The 6,000-nt window shown below is 43.1% G+C and overlaps 1 long non-coding RNA gene across 1 annotated transcript; it reads left to right on the top strand.

The window, feature by feature from the left end:
- Positions 1-31: 31 nt before the first annotated feature.
- On the top strand, positions 32-1,864 carry LOC136290273 (uncharacterized). Its single transcript, XR_010721072.1, has 2 exons — positions 32-298; positions 1,347-1,864. It is a non-coding gene; the product is annotated as an uncharacterized lncRNA (long non-coding RNA).
- The last annotated feature ends 4,136 nt before the right edge of the window (positions 1,865-6,000 follow it).

Consider the following 6,000-nt stretch of genomic DNA (forward strand, 5'->3'; position numbering starts at 1 on the left):
GTGCGGGGCCGCGGCCGCCGGGGAAGGCGAGCGGGCTCACCGCAGAGAGCGGCGGTAAACTGAGCCTCCCGGCGCTTGGATCCCTCCGGGCTGAGCCCCTCCTCCCTGCCTCCCTTCCTGCCTTCTCGGCTCTCCAGAGAAATGCCACAGCTCCCCGCTTCAAGCGCGTCACATTTTTAAAAGAAGAATAGAGTGGTCCTTTCACATTCCCCCACGAGCTGAGGACAAACTGAGACTTCAGTTAGAAGAAATGTTATAAATATTCTGATAAAAGAATCGATTTAATAATACAGAAGAGGTGGGTATGATTACAAGTAGAAAATTGTGAAGTATAAGGTATAGGAATGTCAGGAGTGCTGTGTTTAAAATAATGCAGCAGAAACATCGCCAAGAAGCTACTGGATGTCTTAGGTTTTGTTCAAGAAACCCTGGAGACCATCGTGCAGACTAGTTATGCTGCTTGGAAACCCCCTACGCTTCCCACTTTGATTGTAATATCAAGGATTCCAATCAATGGAGCTCAGCAGAGGTGCCCAATTCTCTTAGGGTAGGAATATTGATGAAGTTACTTAACTAGCAAAAACCAGTTATGGTTAAATTTAAGAGCAATGAAACGTAAAATAACTTATGTAACAATGACTCAGCAGAAAAAGCGTATCAAATGGATGGGTTTTGTTTACTAAGAAGAACGTGCTTGGAGCAGTAATTCCCTGTGTTCCTGGCACCGAAATAAAGAAGTGTCTGCTTATTCACATTGTGCAGAAAAGCTACACTGTGAACAGCCAGTGTCTGTAAAGCAGACAGAAGAGTCCTGCAAATTTATTCCAATGAAGGGAGAGTGCACTATGGGAGTGTCTCTCAGGGTTTTGGAGGGTGCAGCCTCCTTTTATCCTAAGCTCCTGGTCGCATGTTGTTGCGTTCCTTTACGCATTGGCTGAGGTACTAGGAAAGCACAGACTTCCCAAACCACCTACTACATATTCCCTCTTGAACGTGGACGGTCATTTTCCCCTAAGGTTCAGAAGTTTAGGCTTTCTGAATTCCGCAGTAGACTTTGTGCAGACAACTTTCTCCTATTACTCTAAAGCTCAGAAAATCAAACTGTCTGGGTCCAATTCTCTGGGTTCTGTAACTTGCTCAGCTTGATATTCATAGAGACATGAAGACCCATTTCCCCTAAAGGCCCCCACAGCCCTTCTTCCAGAACCGGACTGGTTCTTTTAGTCATTCCTTGTGAATGTTTTGAGATTAATTCGTGTTTTCTTTTTATAACATACTTTATAAGCCTGTGTAGTAGATATTTGAGAGTTAGTTTGTGTTTTACTGTAAACCATCACATTCTTAAGCCTAAGGAATGCGGGGTTCCTGGAAGACATTCCTCTGCCGAGAAACAGAGAATCACCCATCTCCTAGAGAAAGGAGGGTGCCACCCACGGGTGATGGAGCTGAGCACCGCCATCAACAATCGCTGGCCGAGCGATCAGCACCCATATCCATCATCCCAAATCTCATCAGGGACACACATCTCAATACCTGATTCCAGTAAACCCAGACATAAGCTTATGTCTCCCCGGAAAAAAACTATTCACCGGACTTCCAACCAGAAAAGAAACCAGATGAATATGAATCAAGAGCCAGAGACACAAAGGACCGATGAAGTAATCGGTTGCACAAGCCCAAAAACTGTATAAAAACAGGCCCCGCACACTCTGAACTGGTGAACCAGAGGGGGATTCTGTGCCATAGGGGCAGGATCTGCGGTTCACCCAGTGTCGATTCCCGGGATCAGAACTGTATTTTGGTTGTGGTTTTATCGGGGTTTTTCTATTTGTAAATTTTTAATAAATTCTTATTAATATTTTAATTCACGAATTTAGCCAATCATTTATAACATTCCTGAAGACAATAATACCCTGTTTCTCCTATTATTAGTGAAGACCCCCACCCATCGAGTTGTTTGTGAAGATACTAGCATATATTTTTCCTATCAACATAAAATTTATGTTGGATAAGTTTCTTTCATTCCATTTGGTCATACAACTGGAGACTATTAAAAATTCACAGGAGTTATCCCCATGCATTCCTGCACCATCATAAAGTCATGCCTGCTTCTTAAAACTACACTGGTCCTAAGGAGTTTTATTCCTGCATTTTGTGACAACTTGACAATGCTGAAGTAAAATATTCTGAGGATGTGAAGAACAATGTTTTCTGGCAGAAACTGGCACAGGTGAGGATGGAGCAGATAAATTTCTTTATAAAGCAACTGTAATAGATACATAGTATTAAATTCGTGGATTAAAATTGTGTGTATTAAAACTTTGCAGTGGAATGTAAAAACCCCTGAATTCCTGGAAAGAGTTCCAGGGCATCTCTTTGCATACCACAGTCTTTTCACAGTCCAGAGGTGTTACCTCGACATCTGCCAGAGAGATAACCGGGAAACGGCCCATTAATCATGGGCTGACCACATCTTCACAGTTCATCAGGAGATCCGATACCAATCTGGGCGGAGGGCAGCAGAAACCTTCCGACAGAAGATTCGGAGACTTTTCATTCAGATGTCTTTTCAATTTCTCAGGAAACTCTTTCAGATATCCCTTGCGGACACCAGACATTTCAATGATTATGTTATGTACATGATGTCATGTTCTTCGGGTTCTTTGTTACCGTCTTGTTTTCGCCTCAGGGTAGAAAAATGGAATAAAACACCTACCCTGAGACCCCGAATTTGTGGGCAGTACTCCGGAGAAGCACCCTTTGCTGCTCCCGGATTGTCCACCCAACATTCGATTGATGTTGTCCTGATTTATCGTGGCGTTTCCCAAAATTGCTTTTCAAATTTGTTAAATAAATCTTTGATTTTGGAAATTGGCTCTGATCATTTATAACACAACCAACAAGTGATACAACAGATAAGGTATCTAAAGTTGCTGGGCTGACACAGCTGGCCTAGATCTATATGACTGGCAGTCAATAACTTTATAATATAAAAGCCTGGTCCCTTTCTTTTTTCTTTTTTCTTTTTTCTTTTTTCTTTTTTCTTTTTTCTTTTTTCTTTTTTCTTTTTTCTTTTTTCTTTTTTCTTTTTTCTTTTTTCTTTTTTCTTTTTTCTTTTTTCTTTTTTCTTTTTTCTTTATTCTTTTTTTTTTCTCTTTATGAAATTTTCTATCACAATTTTGAAGTATTAGCAGTATTCTTTGTTGCATCACTGGTCACCTGGAGGATATTTCCTCTAGCTGGGTGTGTCATGACACTTTACAACAAAGCATTTACACCACCATGCTCATACATATGGATTACTGTGTACTTCCTGGATAAGACATAAACATCATTTTTCCTAGAACTAATTTCCATGCATCTGGCTCTTACTGGAAGTTCTCTTGTGATCTTATGAGGGTTATGTTGAAGGGGCTTCTGGTGGTCCTACTCACCAAGTGCCCAGTGTTACAGATGACCATGTCTTGAACTTCTCTTAGGGCATGTGCTGTTGCTTCTTGTTACATGGCTTTTCCCCAAAAGCCACTAAATCCCTCATTATCCACTGGTTCCAGCTACATTTACCATCTTGTGTGTCTACTTTTACATTGTTATCTGCTTCTTTGAAATTCACTGTTCCTTTCTTTGGACTAGTAAGGCATCCTTATGTCCCATTCCTGGCTAGGCATGGGTAGAAGCTGGGACACCAAGGAGTTAATGTTCTGCTGTGTCCCAAACAGCAGCAGCCACTATAGTGCAAGTGGGCAAATTAGAACAGGATGTGGCAGGAGAGAGGGTCTGTATGTAGGAAGAGCAGCACCTTTCTGGGGCTCACTTCTCTGTTCTGGTCCACGGAGACTACTCACACAAAAGCAAGCACTGAGATGAGGTCAAGCAGGGGGCATGAAGGGGCATGAGGACCACAAAGATCCTCAAAATTCCACAACCCACTTCTAGAGAGGTCCTATAGAGAGAACTAAATTGACTGGAGAGCTTTGGCAATCATCCAACTGCATGACTTTACCAAGAGCAAATGCTCCATGACCTGGGATAAGGTAATTCTGGTTATATGTGCAAACTGGAGACTGTAAGGAGTTAAAAAGCCTATCTGAAACACTGTTAATGCTAGAGAAGAACTTGCAGTAAGATAAACACATAAAGAAGGAATTTGCAACAGGAAGGCTCCCATTCCAGGCCTGGTGGAGGCTATATCTGGTTAGCACATCCTTGTTAATGCATCCAGACAAAAATTTCTGCTATGGTAAGCTGTGTGAAAGGAAGCAATTACTCATACACATATATCACTGGTCAAACAAAGGTCACCCCATATTATTGGACAAACAGTACCTGCGACCAGCAAAAGCCCCTCGAAACATTGGAGGCAGCATTCTCAGAAAAAGAACCTTGCCATGAAGGCACACCCAACCTCGCTTCACACGTAAATTAGGAACACTCCTCCATCGATACTCAGAACATGGACTGTATAAAGGTGGTTCCACCAAAAAGAATGAGTATCACCCCACCACTGAGAAGCCCAGGGTGAGGAAGAACCAATGGGCCACCCCTAGATACATGGATGGTGGATCTGCTTGATAAGTCTCTCTCTCTCTCTCCCTCTCCTCTGTTTTGTAGCTCTTTTTCTATCTGTCTACTTCATGTTTGTTGCTAAATAAAATCCATATAGTTGGCTCCAGGATATGGTCTAATTTGCACCTTAATTCAGGCAGAGGCATCTCTCACTAGTAACAGAGATGCAAGGCTGAAGAACAGGCCCATGAAAAGAGATCTGGGGATTTGGATTGATGGCAAGTTGGCTATGAGTCAACAGTGCTCCTGGGCAGTCAAAAGGGCCAACCACATCCTGGGGTTGATATCAAGCACAGCACCTTGAGCTGTTTGAGGGAGGTGGTTGTCCTGCTCTACTCTAAACTGGTGCCACCTCGCCTCTGTAGGAAGAGTTGTGTGTGAGTTTTAGGCACCTGAATATAAGAATGACATCAAATTACTAGAGAGTGACCAGAAGAGAGTGACCAAGATGGTGAACGGCCTCAACTGGAACCTTGACGACGAGTGGCAGAGGCCACTTGATTTCTTCAGCTTGGAGAGGACTGAGGGGTGTCCCCACTGCAGCCTACAACTTCCTTGAGGGGGATGTCATGAATGAGTATTTTGAGTGCTTCAGGAAACATCATCAAAGTTACTAGTAAAGGAGGTTTTAATATATATTTGTGAAAGTGTAGCTTAACAGAGTTCAGTGGCAAAGTTTACTACCGCATAGAATTGTTATGAATAAGGTGTGGTGATCGGCACATGCAGATGAGGAGGAGTCGTAGAGTATGGTGGGGAGAGGTTCTGTTGGGGTTTGCAGTTCTTCTGACATGTACTTCTCTTGTTCCAGTATAGTTTGGAACCCCTTCCTGTTCTCCCTCCAATGCTCCCCTCCCCTTTTGTGGTTACCTTCAGGCAGCTCTGGCTGACAGGACTGTAAAAACATGTGGGGGAGGGTGCGTACCTGTCCCTTGTAAGAGGGGGCAGAGATTGGGGGACACTTGTTGCTGGGAGGCCTGGCAGAGTAACACGGTGGATGGACTGATTGACAGGCCTTGGAAGGAGCCAAGTGTACATATATGGTCAAAGCTATGGGCTATGGGAGGGGCCAGAGGGACTTATAAGGACTGCTTATAAATATTAATGACGCGGATGCACTCCCAGTGTATATAAGGCGGAGATGTCGTTTTGTGAGCAGGAGGGGTGTCATTGAGCTCTCAGCAGTGTTCCCTCCCCCTTTGCTTTGTAATTATAACGAGTTCTAATTAAATTTTATTTACTCATTCCCACCTGGGTTTCGACTAGTTTATAACAGAAAAAGCATATAAAGAAAAGCTGGATCAGAACATATTTAAAATAATTTTCACAGACTCTGGGTTACAAAAGGATGAGAGTGCTCAAGGGTAAGGGAGATCTTGATTCCCATTGAATCAAGATATTCAGAATGGATCCCCATGCCAAACAGCCTCAGGC

The sequence above is a fragment of the Chamaea fasciata genome, unplaced genomic scaffold (genome assembly GCF_029207755.1).
Source record: "Chamaea fasciata isolate MVZ Bird 193981 ecotype frontalis unplaced genomic scaffold, bChaFas1.0.hap1 SCAF_5, whole genome shotgun sequence".
Taxonomy (NCBI): Eukaryota; Metazoa; Chordata; class Aves; order Passeriformes; family Sylviidae; genus Chamaea; species Chamaea fasciata.